Source organism: Octopus bimaculoides, chromosome 3 (genome assembly GCF_046866305.1).
Source record: "Octopus bimaculoides isolate indiv1 chromosome 3, ASM4686630v1, whole genome shotgun sequence".
Classification (NCBI taxonomy): Eukaryota; Metazoa; Mollusca; class Cephalopoda; order Octopoda; family Octopodidae; genus Octopus; species Octopus bimaculoides.
In genome coordinates, this window is record NC_142930.1 from 126,485,076 (window position 1) to 126,502,102 (window position 17,027).

Here is a 17,027-nt window from a genome sequence, read left to right on the forward strand (position 1 = left end):
CATTTTACTTGGACTCAACAACTAAACCAAGATTTACTTTGGTGCTCTGAAAAAGCCTGAGATGACCCTTCAATCGGATACATGAAGCGGTTAAAACAATATTGAAGCTCATTCGATCTTAAATACCTTCACAGCGATAAACTGGGATTTTCAGAAAGAGAAATCGACCGGCTAATTCGTACATCACAAGTGCAATCTGTGAATGGAATAGTAAAAATATGCAAGACTTTTCTCACGTTCCAAATGTGAATTTGTCTGTGTTAACTTCATCCCAAAGATGGAGTCTTGCATCTTTGTTGGAAACTGGCTCCCTCCTCTGTGGAAAATTTATAATAATTAAAAGATAGAAGAGACAAACATGTATCTATGCATGTATGTATGTATGTATGTATGTATGTATGTATGTATGTATGTATGTATGTATGCATGCATATATTTATTTATGTTTTTTATTTATTGTGTTTTATTTATGTTTTTTGTTGATTTGTTTACGTCCTCGTAATTCAGTGGTTCAGCAAAAGCGACCTATAGCCAAGCTCAAATATAAGTGTTGGAGTGAATCTCTTCGACTAAAACTCTTCGAGGCAGCGTTCCAGTATGGCCACGGTTCAATGACTGAAACAAGTAAACGGTAAAACATAAAACCTTTTTCTGTCTTTCTTTCTTTCTTTCTTTCTTTCTTTATTTATTCATTTATCATATAAATGTCTTTACCTTCATTATTTACTCTTTCTTTTACTACAACATCCCCGCCACCACAGTAATACAATCCCCGCCACCACATTAATACGATCTTCGTTACCACATTAATACAATCTCCGCTATCCTAACATTTCTATCAGCACTTTAAGTCAGTTTTTAATCAGGCTGCGACATCATATTGAACAAAAATCAAGCCGTCCAACGGACTGAATGAATCTTTTTTTTATAGGACTACAAAAACGTTTCCAGTCAAAGATGTAATTATGGCAATGCAGACTGCTATGATATCCTTTCTACTTTAAGGGTGCTAGACTAGGGGGCTAGTGGGGGCTAGTCGATTACATAGATCCTAGTGTTCAACTGGTACTTGTTTTATCGACCCCGAAATGACGAAAGGCAAGGTCGACTCCGGCGGAATTTGAACTCCGATCGTAAAGTCGGACGAAATTCTGCTAAGCATTTTGTGCGGTGTGCCATCGATTTTGCAGCCATACATACTGCTGTAATATCGTCCGAAGATTTCAAGCAAGCTTACGATTATATAATACACACACATACATGCATGTATATTATATACACGCTCAGCATGCATCATAAATGTGTGTGTGTGTTTGTATGTAATTGTATATGTCTATGTTTATGTGTGTACATCTGCATATGCCTATAAGTATATGTGTACGTATATATATATATATATATATGTGTGTGCTAATGTTCGTTTTTATGTCCAGTTCTGATAAAACAAATTTAATGGGTTACTCGATACTTTTGTAGAATACAAATTTATTATTCTTTAACAAAAATTGTATTGACAGTAACTTGGCTTAACTGGCCAAAACATCGAAGTCACTGTCAATTATATTCTTGTTTAAGATATATATATATATATATATATATATATATATATATATATATATATATATATATATATATATATATATATATATATATATATATATATATATATATACATTACATTCATACACACAGACACACAGACACATACACCGACACACACACACACACACACACACACACACACACACACACACACACACACACACACACACACACACACATATTTATGTACGTATATATTTAGAAAGCGCCACCAGAAAGTGCTTTCTCTTTAAGTGTTAAGACCCGAGGAGGTAAGGTTTTCCAGTTTAGTAGACAATTACTTCCCCGCCCCCGTACAAATAAGTTCATCAAAATATTTAATAGACACACTAGGGAATTTCCTTTAGTTGTGCTCCCAATGTAAAAAAAGGTTTTAGTAGGTAGCTCTACACCTGAAACAGAGGCAGGATGCTCATGTCCACTGAACGGCCACTGTAACACGGAGACTGTCGTATACGAGACAGAGGTAACAGCAATATGACCATATAGGTAACCGAACGTGCGAAGGTACGTGGGAGCAACTGAAGGCCCCCTCCAGAACCCGCTATAAGAACTACAAGTACTCCTTCAACATCTCGGAGAGATACAATGCCACAACCCTGGTCAAACAACTGTGGTTATTGAAAGACAGCGCTACCGAGTACAGCATAAAGTGGAAGATTTTAGAGAACTGTAAAACTTACTTCAATAGCAGCAGGAAGTGCAGATTATGTCTGGTTGAGAAAAGAGCGATATAAAAGAGTATCCAGCACCCAAGCAGTGAAATCCTTACCAACATGAAAAGAAGTACATCTTATCATACTTGTGTGCTCCATCATGACTATAATCACAAGTCCCACAAGCTCTGTCCTCGACTAATACCAGGGAGTCCGGCAAAGAGCTTGACCAAAACATACACTAACGCGCAAACAAACAAACACACTCGCCCCGGCACGGCAGACACCTACTCAATAGACTCCCCCCATCAAATATAAGTTCGCTCCCACACATATTGTACTCCTGCACACATCGCAGGAAACACACTAACGTACACAGATGTGTATCTCCGCAACCGCAAAGCCTATTCATATAGTACTACTACATGCATTCCATTTCCACAAGAACGCCAACCTTAAAGGCACACATCTCTCACAAACTCTTTCCCAGAAAATCTTTACAACAAAACAACCCCTAGAGACGATGATGTGGTACCAAGAGACATAAAGCTTAACTCGATCTTAGCTCGAGTCATTTCATCATCTCTTTCTCAGTAACCACAAGCCAGATGAGTGTATGCACCTCCAACAATAGAGAGCAGTCGACATATTTCATTCCATAGCGGATGCCTCTGATGAGTGCAGGGTTACTTAAGCGGACTGTTACTTAACACTCCATTAAACCCCTAGTGCGAAACCGATTGGCAAGATCAGACATAATGTATATATAATATTATACTACACTTCGATTAATACACACGCTCACGCGCACGCACACACACATACACACACACAGAGGGAGAGAGAAAAGGAGATAGAGAGTGTGGGCGCTGTCTAAGCACGCGTTCGCGCCCACTTATAATATAAATTCTTCAAAACAGTATATAATATACAGCCTGAAGACTCGGCAGTATTCATTGTCGCCATATTGCTTATAGCCAAATCAATCTGAATTGATGCCGCCTTTGCATAATTCTCCACCAGTTTAGAGAACATTGTCTTACTCGGAAGAATTATAATTCTGATTTTTCCTATCACAAAATAAATATCAGCTTTGATCGATTTTTCCCTGATATTCTTTCATCTCTATCGAAGCTAGTCTTTTTACGAACAACAACTCATTCTCTTTTCTTGCGTCTTATCTTTCCTTGTATTTTCGTTATCCTCTTGCAATGTTTTTCATCTCCTTCTCCTATTTTCGTTGGAGACTTTCTGTCAAAATACTTCAACCCGAGCAGCTTGCTTCTTTCTTTCTTTCTTTCTTTCTTTCTTTCTTTCTTTCGCACTCTCTCCTTGTCTTCTTGTATGTACGTGTGTGGTGTGGATATACGTTCATACATAAATGTGTGTACGCATGCATGTATGTATGTATGTGTATGTTTGTATGTATGTATGTATGTATGTATGTGTATGATTGTATGTATGTATATACATATATGTAAATGTACATATATATATATATATATATATATATATATATATATATATATATATATATATATATATATATATATATATATATATATATATATATATGTCAATACATATAAATGCCACACAAATGTTGATGGATAAATTGATATATTCAGAAGTAGACAGAGAGATCGATATAGGCATCGATACACACAAACAGATACACATATTTATGTGGGTGTGTATGTATGTATATTCTTATGTACATACATTATCCATCCACCCATCCATCCATCCATCCATCCATCCATCCACCCATCCAGCGATCTATCTATCTATCTATCTATCTATCTATCTATCTATCTATCTATCTATCTATCTATCTATCTCTTCTCACGGACGTGCTGTCACATCGGCTGCGAAGGTAAACGTTTATTTGACCATTTACTGTCCACATTTTGTTGGAATTTTAAAATAATTTTGTTGCGAAGCACCTAGGCTTCATTTGTGTGTATTTTCAAGGGCAGGAATTGACCCCCAGGGGCAGTTTCGGCCCTAGCAAAATACAAAAATTTCCTTCTTGACATTTGAAAAATGTCGAGAAACATAATTTTGGAACGCTTGTCTTGTTCTTTTGACAAGCATTTCCCGAGGCTTCAGATGCCAGAAGAGAAAAAAGAACAGAATAGCGCGTGCGCATGCAGTGACAGGAACGCAGTTGCTATAAACGTCACAAAGACTGTGAGTACAGCTACTAACAGCCCTCTCACCACCACCACCACCACCACCAACACCACCAACACCAACAACAAAAACAAAACTGTAACCAAGGTTACAAAACCATGCGTGAAAACCGTCACAAATGTCTCTGACGTAAGCACCACTGCTGCTGACGCCATCATCACCACCAACGACAACAACAACAACAACAACAACAGCAACAACGACAACAACAACAACAACAGCAACAACAAGGAAGTAAAGTTATCGGCCGTCAGCAATGACACCATCACCTGTTCAACAAACTCTGCTGCCACTACCACCACCTTTGAACCAGGCAGTACATACACCAACATAAACAAAAATATCCAGAAGAACATGTCCGCCAGCACAACAAAAACAAATTTCGCAAATGCTCTAAAGGAAAAAAGAACAACAGTGACATTCACACAAAAACAAATAAAAGACACAAAATCCCTTCTTACGAAAGAAGGAGATGATGTCAGAATTAACATCCCAAAAGATATTATAGAAATGAAAAACAAAAAGTGCATCATTTATAAACTGGTAAACACAAAAACCAGACGTGTAGAAAATGTTAGCACAGATAAAATTGAAGTTTGTCTTAGAAAAATTTGGCCTTATCAGAATCATGTCACCTGGGGAAGGAAATTCGGAACGGTGCAAGTAAGGTTTCTGGATGAAAATTTAGCTAAACAATTTTCGACACTCTCTCTCCGCACAGATGACTTGGTAATGATACCGAGTTATCTAGGACAGAGAGTGACCAAAGTTATGATAAAAAATGTGCCATCGGAGGTGGACACCCAATGGCTGATATCGGCCGTGTGCCTGGAAATGGAGGAGGCAAATATTTTGGAGATTACGGTCGGAGAGGAAAAGAACTGGGGAGGGAAAAATCTGGAAATCCTTCTCCACATCACGGAGGAGGCTTCACAGAAAATTCCTCCAAACATTAGATTGGCAGAGGACCACAAGCTGTATGTGGTGGTAGAGGGCAGGCGACCTCGCTGTTACCTATGCAACAGCGAAGCACATCTGAAAAAGGACTGCCCTCTGGCCGCTAAACAAAAACAACAACAACAACAACAACAACAACAACAACAGAAGCAACTACCAAATACCCCCAACAGAAAAACCTTACTACCAACACCACAAGCAACGCAAAAAACAACAACAGAAATATCAGCAATAACCACAACAGAAAAGACAACAGAAACTGCAAAAACAGAAGAAAAAAAAGAAAATTCCAAGACTGCCTCTCCCTCCCCCATATCACATACACCACACATAAATAACAAGGAGCCAACATCAATAAAAACAGCAACACAAACATTCACAGAAACACACACAGACGCACAAAATTTGCCGTTACCTCTTTCTGACTCCTCAGATCTCCCATCATCCGATGAAGAGAGTGGGGAGGAGTGGAAAATAGCTACGAAAGGAAAGAGGAAGCGCAGTAAGAAGAAAACAAAACAAAATGCAAACACAAACAAAGCAGGGAGATTCACATCTCCCGAAAATACTACTAACACCAATAGTAATATAAAAAAAACAATGCTAACAGCAATAGACAGTACAAACACAGAGTTGATGAATTACATCAACTCTAAAACAAACATCACAAATAACTATATCAAAACCAACAACCACCCACGTACAACACCGCCAAAACACATTAAAATTATTCATGTAACACCAGCATTACACAACACAATAAAATCCCTCTACCCCAACTCGGTAGGGGGATTCCAGAAATATTTGTGCAAGAAATTGTACAATAGCCTCCTTGGTGAAAAATCCAAGGAGGAAACAAAACTTTCTAACGGCAAGTAACACTCTGTTCTTTTGTTTTGTGCTTTAAAGCACACGTATAAATAGAATCATGGTGAAGATTGGTTGTGTGAATGTGCGTGGCTTAGGGTCCCCTTGGAAACAAGGGTACCTCTTAAATGACATCAAGTCACACAATTTGGATATCATAGCCATTAGTGAGACCAGACTCCATGAACCGCGGGCCCTAAAGTCCATGTTTGGCGGACAGTTTAACATTTATTTTTCTCCCTGTCTGACGAGGATGGGCGGTAGTGGCACGGCGGTTCTTTTTCGCAAGAGTCTGGATCTCCAAGTAAAGACGATATTTACGGACCCGGAGGGTAGACTGGTTGTCCTAGATGTGGACGGCAGCGATGGAGGCGCTTTTCGGTTGCTGGCAGTTTATGTGCCTCCTTTAACAGGTCGGTCAGACTTCTTTCGACGTCTAGAAGTATTCCTGGGAACGTCTCGTCCCTTACTTTTAGTGGGGGATTGGAATGCTACCTTGGACACGCATCTAGACTACGTGGGGAGTGACAAAAGTAGAAGGGGATGCAAAGGCCTCATAGACCTGCTCAGACGCTTCCAGTTGTCTGACAGGTACCGACTCGACCACCCAAATGTGCCAACGTGGACTTGGAGCAACCGCATTGGGTCGTCGAGATCGTATCTAGATAGGATAGTGTGTAGGACAAGAGATAGAGATAGTTTAGGATGTCCACAGTTCCACATAGTCAGCTACACGGATCACAAACTTGTGACGTGTACGCTAGACTTAGATAAGGCACATAGGCAGGGTCCCGGTTACTGGAAACTAAACGCGTCTTTCCCGTCGAGACAGGTTTTCAGAGACCGGATTAGCACGTTAGTAAAGAGGGCTTTGACGGGAGCCATCGTCAACAACAAATGGTGGTTTGCCCTCAAGAGAGCAGTGAGGGCGGAAGCAATAAGGTATAGCAGGGCACTAGCTGTAGAGAGGAACAGAGAAGAGGGGGAGCTAGTGATAAAGTTAGAAGAGGCATTGCGAAGTGGCATCGCATCCGACGTTTTAGCGGCGAGGTTGGCCCTCGACCAACACTTCAATGCTAAACACGAAGGGTGTGCTGTCAGGGCAAGGATGCGTGCTCTGAGGAATGAAGGTGTTGGAGCCGCACGAGAGGCCCGGGTGGCGGAGGCGCAGCGGGGTAACAGAGCCACCATCCGGTCTCTGGTAGACGAACAGGGGCGCGAATTGCTCGAGCCGAGCAAGATGTGCGAGGCGTTTCAGCGGCATTTTGCCCGACTGTTCGGGAGGAGTGGCGAGCGAGAAGGCAGGGTGGACTTTAGTGCCTACCTGCACAGCTTGCCACGACTCTCGGCAAGAGAGGCGGAGTGCTGCGAAGGGGTCATCACGGCGGAGGAGGTGAGGGACGCGATGGCGGGTTGCTCGACGGACAAATCTCCGGGTTTGGATGGTCTGCCCTACGAGCTTTACAACTGTATGCCAGACTTGTTTGGAGAAGTCTTGGCGGTCGTGTACTGCAACTGGCAGCAGAACGGGAGCATTCCCGGTTTTGTGAGCCGAGGAGCGGTAACGCTGCTGAAGAAAGATCCAAACAAGGGGGACGCCATAGATAACTTTAGGCCCATCACTCTGCTCAATGCAGACATGAAAATTTTGGCCAAGGTGTTAGCCAAGCGGTTGGCGTTTGTCATCGAGAAACTGGTCGGCACGGAGCAGACGTGCGCCGTGCCGGGCCGGAGCATCCATGACAACCTCCATCTGATGCGCTACATCATAGAGAGGGTAGTTAAGGAACCTGGCATGGGTGGGGCCCTGATCAATTTGGATCAATCGAAAGCTTTCGATAGGGTAGACCATCGATACTTGGAGGCCGTCCTCGAAGCGGCCGGCTTCGGTCCCGTTTTCCGCGGCTGGATGGCTGCCTTGTACACAGGCATCCGTTCGGTTGTTCGCGTCAATGGACGTCTATCGGGACCCTTCGACATTGCACGTTCGGTTCGTCAGGGATGCCCCCTGTCGCCGCTCCTGTACGTATTGACTCTCGAGCCACTACTGCGGAAGCTGGCGACGCTGAGGGGCATCCCGCGAGAACTGGGGTGCGGGACGAGCGTGTCGGCATACGCGGACGACGTCACCGTCATAGCGTCTAGCCACGAGCACATCGAGCTTGTCGGCGAGACGCTGAAAGACTACGAAGCGGTGACGGGAGCGAAAATCAACCGGGATAAGTCGGTGGGTTTGCTGCTCGGCACCTGGAGAAGCAAGCCCATACCGTCCGGCAGCGCCTCAGTAGTGGGACGCTGGACGGACGGTCCGGTCAAGTTGCTCGGAGTCTGGTTCGGTCCGGACCTGCAAACGGAGAAGAACTGGGACGAGATAACGAGTAGGGTGGCCACTCTCTGCCGGCAATGGTCCGAGAGGAAGCTGTCCCTAAAAGGTCGGGCGGAGGTGGCGAACGCGTACATCGCGTCCGTCATCGAATACCGCCTGACCGTCGTGCCTTGTCCCGATCGCGCCATCACCGAAATGGAGCGCATCCTCTTCCGCTTTTTGTGGAAAGGAAGCGTTCCGATGGTGAGGCGATCCGTTTGTTGCCAACACCCGCTGAAAGGAGGGCTGGGCATGCCGTGGTTGATGATGCGCAGACATGCGCTGAGACTGCGACATCTCCGGCTCTACGTAGACGACGGTGAGCAGGTGTGGTCGCCGTTTGTGCGACACGCTTTCCCGCAGCTCGTCTCCATGACCGAGCTGCAGTCGTGGATCAAAAAGAGGCCGAGGAATGGCGAATGGCACCGTGAGTGTCGCGTTGCTCTGCAACAACTTTGCCGTCCCGGGTCGACCTTGAGCGGCTGCATCACAACGAAGTCATTCTATAGGGGATTAGTGGAGGGCAGGTACGACGACGATCTCGGGGCGAACCTGGGCGTCGACGAGGAATACCTGACCCGCCTGTTCAGGACGACTTTCGGGCCGGGACCTATGGACAACTTCCAGAGATCCCTGGCCTGGCAGTGTTACCGAGAGGCGCTACCCGTTCGGGATAAGCTCTATAGACACGGCTCGCGAAATGTGGGGCCGACCTGCCCGAGATGCGGTCAGAGCGATGAAACCGTTCTGCACGCACTCGTGCGGTGTCCAACCATTTCGGGGCTGTGGGCTTATGTCGAACGACTGCTGTCGCGTGTGGGACGAGTCGGTTTATCAACCGAGTCTATCGTCAATATCGTCACGCCTCCTTCCTTTAAACGGGAAGGAAGAGCTGTATTTATCGTACTTGTGGCTATGGCCAAAGAATGCATCTGGTGGACGCGTCTGAAAGGATTAGAGACAAATACTTTCCTCTCTGGTCAATCTCTCATCAACTTTTTCAAGTATCACTTGAAAAGGAAGGTGAGAGTAGAGAGGCAAGTGTTGTCTAGCAAATGTTTCGAAAAAAGATGGATACATGTAGCAAGAATGGCACGTATAAATGACGAAGCCACCTTGACCATGATTCTATAAAACGTTTTAAAATTTTGTAAACAGAGAAATTTTATTTAACAAACTGTGACGCTAAAGACCGAGGTTACCGTGGTCTTTTCGTAGGTTTTTCTTTCCACGGATAACCTCCCCATTTATTGGGAATTTTTTGTATTTTTCGTATTTTTTGTAAATACCCCAAACGTTTTGCGATGTTTTTTTTTTTTTTTTTTTTTTTTTCATCGTTGTCCCCACTTTTGTTTTTTTTTCTGCTTTGTTTTCGACCCCCTCGAAAAGAAAAACTCTACATTTGTATTTTGTCCCCTCTGTGTTGAGCCCTGTGTGGCTAATAAAGAAACCTATCTATCTATCTATCTATCTATCTATCTATCTATCTATCTATCTATCTCTTCTCACGGACGTGCTGTCACATCGGCTGCGAAGGTAAACGTTTATTTGACCATTTACTGTCCACATTTTGTTGGAATTTTAAAATAATTTTGTTGCGAAGCACCTAGGCTTCATTTGTGTGTATTTTCAAGGGCAGGAATTGACCCCCAGGGGCAGTTTCGGCCCTAGCAAAATACAAAAATTTCCTTCTTGACATTTGAAAAATGTCGAGAAACATAATTTTGGAACGCTTGTCTTGTTCTTTTGACAAGCATTTCCCGAGGCTTCAGATGCCAGAAGAGAAAAAAGAACAGAATAGCGCGTGCTCATGCAGTGACAGGAACGCAGTTGTTGTAAACGTCACAAAGACTGTGAGTACAGCTACTAACAGCCCTCTCACCACCACCACCACCACCACCACCACCAACACCAACAACAAAAACAAAACTGTAACCAAGGTTACAAAACCATGCGTGAAAACCGTCACAGATGTCTCTGACGTAAGCACCACTGCTGCTGACGCCATCATCACCACCACCAACGACAACAACAACAACAACAACAACAGCAACAACGACAACAACAACAACAACAGCAACAACAAGGAAGTAAAGTTATCGGCCGTCAGCAATGACACCATCACCTGTTCAACAAACTCTGCTGCCACTACCACCACCTTTGAACCAGGCAGTACATACACCAACATAAACAAAAATATCCAGAAGAACATGTCCGCCAGCACAACAAAAACAAATTTCGCAAATGCTCTAAAGGAAAAAAGAACAACAGTGACATTCACACAAAAACAAATAAAAGACACAAAATCCCTTCTTACGAAAGAAGGAGATGATGTCAGAATAAACATCCCAAAAGATATTATAGAAATGAAAAACAAAAAGTGCATCATTTATAAACTGGTAAACACAAAAACCAGACGTGTAGAAAATGTTAGCACAGATAAAATTGAAGTTTGTCTTAGAAAAATTTGGCCTTATCAGAATCATGTCACCTGGGGAAGGAAATTTGGAACGGTGCAAGTAAGGTTTCTGGATGAAAATTTAGCTAAACAATTTTCGACACTCTCTCTCCGCACAGATGACTTGGTAATGATACCGAGTTATCTAGGACAGAGAGTGACCAAAGTTATGATAAAAAATGTGCCATCGGAGGTGGACACCCAATGGCTGATATCGGCCGTGTGCCTGGAAATGGAGGAGGCAAATATTTTGGAGATTACGGTCGGAGAGGAAAAGAACTGGGGAGGGAAAAATCTGGAAATCCTTCTCCACATCACGGAGGAGGCTTCACAGAAAATTCCTCCAAACATTAGATTGGCAGAGGACCACAAGCTGTATGTGGTGGTAGAGGGCAGGCGACCTCGCTGTTACCTATGCAACAGCGAAGCACATCTGAAAAAGGACTGCCCTCTGGCCGCTAAACAAAAACAACAAGAACAACAACAACAACAACAACAACAACAACAGAAGCAACTACCAAATACCCCCAACAGAAAAACCTTACTACCAACACCACCAGCAACGCAAAAAACAACAACAGAAATATCAGCAATAACCACAACAGAAAAGACAACAGAAACTGCAAAAACAGAAGAAAAAAAAGAAAATTCCAAGACTGCCTCTCCCTCCCCCATATCACATACACCACACACAAATAACAATCAGCCAACATCAATAAAAACAGCAACACAAACATTCACAGAAACACACACAGACGCACAAAATTTGCCGTTACCTCTTTCTGACTCCTCAGATCTCCCATCATCCGATGAAGAGAGTGGGGAGGAGTGGAAAATAGCTACGAAAGGAAAGAGGAAGCGCAGTAAGAAGAAAACAAAACAAAATGCAAACACAAACAAAGCAGGGAGATTCACATCTCCCGAAAATACTACTAACACCAATAGTAATATAAAAAAAACAATGCTAACAGCAATAGACAGTACAAACACAGAGTTGATGAATTACATCAACTCTAAAACAAACATCACAAATAACGATATCAAAACCAACAACCACCCACGTACAACACCGCCAAAACACATTAAAATTATTCATGTAACACCAGCATTACACAACACAATAAAATCCCTCTACCCCAACTCGGTAGGGGGATTCCAGAAATATTTGTGCAAGAAATTGTACAATAGCCTCCTTGGTGAAAAATCCAAGGAGGAAACAAAACTTTCTAACGGCAAGTAACACTCTGTTCTTTTGTTTTGTGCTTTAAAGCACACGTATAAATAGAATCATGGTGAAGATTGGTTGTGTGAATGTGCGTGGCTTAGGGTCCCCTTGGAAACAAGGGTACCTCTTAAATGACATCAAGTCACACAATTTGGATATCATAGCCATTAGTGAGACCAGACTCCATGAACCGCGGGCCCTAAAGTCCATGTTTGGCGGACAGTTTAACATTTATTTTTCTCCCTGTCTGCCGAGGATGGGCGGTAGTGGCACGGCGGTTCTTTTTCGCAAGAGTCTGGATCTCCAAGTAAAGACGATATTTACGGACCCGGAGGGTAGACTGGTTGTCCTAGATGTGGACGGCAGCGATGGAGGCGCTTTTCGGTTGCTGGCAGTTTATGTGCCTCCTTTAACAGGTCGGTCAGACTTCTTTCGACGTCTAGAAGTATTCCTGGGAACGTCTCGTCCCTTACTTTTAGTGGGGGATTGGAATGCTACCTTGGACACGCATCTAGACTACGTGGGGAGTGACAAAAGTAGAAGGGGATGCAAAGGCCTCATAGACCTGCTCAGACGCTTCCAGTTGTCTGACAGGTACCGACTCGACCACCCAAATGTGCCAACGTGGACTTGGAGCAACCGCATTGGGTCGTCGAGATCGTATCTAGATAGGATAGTGTGTAGGACAAGAGATAGAGATAGTTTAGGATGTCCACAGTTCCACATAGTCAGCTACACGGATCACAAACTTGTGACGTGTACGCTAGACTTAGATAAGGCACATAGGCAGGGTCCCGGTTACTGGAAACTAAACGCGTCTTTCCCGTCGAGACAGGTTTTCAGAGACCGGATTAGCACGTTAGTAAAGAGGGCTTTGACGGGAGCCATCGTCAACAACAAATGGTGGTTTGCCCTCAAGAGAGCAGTGAGGGCGGAAGCAATAAGGTATAGCAGGGCACTAGCTGTAGAGAGGAACAGAGAAGAGGGGGAGCTAGTGATAAAGTTAGAAGAGGCATTGCGAAGTGGCATCGCATCCGACGTTTTAGCGGCGAGGTTGGCCCTCGACCAACACTTCAATGCTAAACACGAAGGGTGTGCTGTCAGGGCAAGGATGCGTGCTCTGAGGAATGAAGGTGTTGGAGCCGCACGAGAGGCCCGGGTGGCGGAGGCGCAGCGGGGTAACAGAGCCACCATCCGGTCTCTGGTAGACGAACAGGGGCGCGAATTGCTCGAGCCGAGCAAGATGTGCGAGGCGTTTCAGCGGCATTTTGCCCGACTGTTCGGGAGAAGTGGCGAGCGAGAAGGCAGGGTGGATTTTAGTGCCTACCTGCACAGCTTGCCACGACTCTCGGCAAGAGAGGCGGAGTGCTGCGAAGGGGTCATCACGGCGGAGGAGGTGAGGGACGCGATGGCGGGTTGCTCGACGGACAAATCTCCGGGTTTGGATGGTCTGCCCTACGAGCTTTACAACTGTATGCCAGACTTGTTTGGAGAAGTCTTGGCGGTCGTGTACTGCAACTGGCAGCAGAACGGGAGCATTCCCGGTTTTGTGAGCCGAGGAGCGGTAACGCTGCTGAAGAAAGATCCAAACAAGGGGGACGCCATAGATAACTTTAGGCCCATCACTCTGCTCAATGCAGACATGAAAATTTTGGCCAAGGTGTTAGCCAAGCGGTTGGCGCTTGTCATCGAGAAACTGGTCGGCACGGAGCAGACGTGCGCCGTGCCGGGCCGGAGCATCCATGACAACCTCCATCTGATGCGCTACATCATAGAGAGGGTAGTTAAGGAACCTGGCATGGGTGGGGCCCTGATCAATTTGGATCAATCGAAAGCTTTCGATAGGGTAGACCATCGATACTTGGAGGCCGTCCTCGAAGCGGCCGGCTTCGGTCCCGTTTTCCGCGGCTGGATGGCTGCCTTGTACACAGGCATCCGTTCGGTTGTTCGCGTCAATGGACGTCTATCGGGACCCTTCGACATTGCACGTTCGGTTCGTCAGGGATGCCCCCTGTCGCCGCTCCTGTACGTATTGACTCTCGAGCCACTACTGCGGAAGCTGGCGACGCTGAGGGGCATCCCGCGAGAACTGGGGTGCGGGACGAGCGTGTCGGCATACGCGGACGACGTCACCGTCATAGCGTCTAGCCACGAGCACATCGAGCTTGTCGGTGAGACGCTGAAAGACTACGAAGCGGTGACGGGAGCGAAAATCAACCGGGATAAGTCGGTGGGTTTGCTGCTCGGCACCTGGAGAAGCAAGCCCATACCGTCCGGCAGCGCCTCAGTAGTGGGACGCTGGACGGACGGTCCGGTCAAGTTGCTCGGAGTCTGGTTCGGTCCGGACCTGCAAACGGAGAAGAACTGGGACGAGATAACGAGTAGGGTGGCCACTCTCTGCCGGCAATGGTCCGAGAGGAAGCTGTCCCTAAAAGGTCGGGCGGAGGTGGCGAACGCGTACATCGCGTCCGTCATCGAATACCGCCTGACCGTCGTGCCTTGTCCCGATCGCGCCATCACCGAAATGGAGCGCATCCTCTTCCGCTTTTTGTGGAAAGGAAGCGTTCCGATGGTGAGGCGATCCGTTTGTTGCCAACACCCGCTGAAAGGAGGGCTGGGCATGCCGTGGTTGATGATGCGCAGACATGCGCTGAGACTGCGACATCTCCGGCTCTACGTAGACGACGGTGAGCAGGTGTGGTCGCCGTTTGTGCGACGCGCTTTCCCGCAGCTCGTCTCCATGACCGAGCTGCAGTCGTGGATCAAAAAGAGGCCGAGGAATGGCGAATGGCACCGTGAGTGTCGCGTTGCTCTGCAACAACTTTGCCGTCCCGGGTCGACCTTGAGCGGCTGCATCACAACGAAGTCATTCTATAGGGGATTAGTGGAGGGCAGGTACGACGACGATCTCGGGGCGAACCTGGGCGTCGACGAGGAATACCTGACCCGCCTGTTCAGGACGACTTTCGGGCCGGGACCTATGGACAACTTCCAGAGATCCCTGGCCTGGCAGTGTTACCGAGAGGCGCTACCCGTTCGGGATAAGCTCTATAGACACGGCTCGCGAAATGTGGGGCCGACCTGCCCGAGATGCGGTCAGAGCGATGAAACCGTTCTGCACGCACTCGTGCAGTGTCCAACCATTTCGGAGCTGTGGGCTTATGTCGAACGACTGCTGTCGCGTGTGGGACGAGTCGGTTTATCAACCGAGTCTATCGTCAATATCGTCACGCCTCCTTCCTTTAAACGGGAAGGAAGAGCTGTATTTATCGTACTTGTGGCTATGGCCAAAGAATGCATCTGGTGGACGCGTCTGAAAGGATTAGAGACAAATACTTTCCTCTCTGGTCAATCTCTCATCAACTTTTTCAAGTATCACTTGAAAAGGAAGGTGAGAGTAGAGAGGCAAGTGTTGTCTAGCAAATGTTTCGAAAAAAGATGGATACATGTAGCAAGAATGGCACGTATAAATGACGAAGCCACCTTGACCATGATTCTATAAAACGTTTTAAAATTTTGTAAACAGAGAAATTTTATTTAACAAACTGTGACGCTAAAGACCGAGGTTACCGTGGTCTTTTCGTAGGTTTTTCTTTCCACGGATAACCTCCCCATTTATTGGGAATTTTTTGTATTTTTCGTATTTTTTGTAAATACCCCAAACGTTTTGCGATGTTTTTTTTTTTTTTTTTTTTTTTTTTTTTTTTTCATCGTTGTCCCCACTTTTGTTTTTTTTTCTGCTTTGTTTTCGACCCCCTCGAAAAGAAAAACTCTACATTTGTATTTTGTCCCCTCTGTGTTGAGCCCTGTGTGGCTAATAAAGAAACCTATCTATCTATCTATCTCTCAGCATGTCTATCTGCATGCATGTCTGTCTGTTTCTCTGTGTATCTGTCTGTCTGTCTGTCTGTCTGTCTGTCTGTCTGTCTGTCTATCTAGCTATCTATCTATCTATCCGTCTGTCTGTCTGTCTGTCTGTCTATTTGTTTGTCAGTCTGCCTGTCTGTAAGTGTATATGTATGTATATATATATATATATATATATATATATATATATATATATATATATATATATATGTATATATGTGTGTGTAAAATGCATACACATGCCCGTGCACAAACACACACACTCACTCTCCCTCTCTCTCTCTTACACACACATATACATACACATATACAAATATACATGTGTACTTATATAGAGATACACACAACACACGCATACACACACGTCTTTGTCTTCCTCTTTCATTCTCTGTCCTTTTCTTTTCTTTCCTTCTCTCTTCCCACATCTTTCTCCATATTTTATGTGTTTCACTTACTCCACAATTTTTCGAGTCATTCACTGAATCAAATTTTCATTCTTTTATTCTTTCTTTCTTTCAATATCATTCACCTATCTATTCACTCATTCACCATTCTGCCATTCATTCCCGCTTTACTCATTCTTTCAATGAATTGCAATATTTTCAAAAAAATCATATTTTTGTTATTTTTCAATTTATGATATTCTTTTTTCTTATCTTTCTTTTTTTCCTTCAGTCCTTTCGTTCTTATTGATTCCTTTACCAGTTCTCTTCTGCATTCATTCTCACTCCCAATGGAATAAATGTTGTCTTTAAAATCATGGATTGAATGAGAGGCGAGGAATATAACAGAACAAGCTTACTCTATATAATAACAGTCGATATAAATGTTAGT

At 44.8% G+C, this 17,027-nt stretch overlaps 1 long non-coding RNA gene across 3 annotated transcripts in view; it reads left to right on the plus strand.

Moving 5' to 3' along the window:
- The window catches only part of LOC128247405 (uncharacterized), a 56,344-nt gene that overhangs the window by 13,575 nt on the left and 25,742 nt on the right, over positions 1–17,027 (plus strand). For all 3 annotated transcript variants that reach the window (XR_016240933.1, XR_016240932.1, XR_016240934.1), the window contains exon 2: positions 508–631. This is a non-coding gene — a long non-coding RNA (uncharacterized LOC128247405). The remainder of the gene's footprint in view (positions 1–507; positions 632–17,027) is intronic.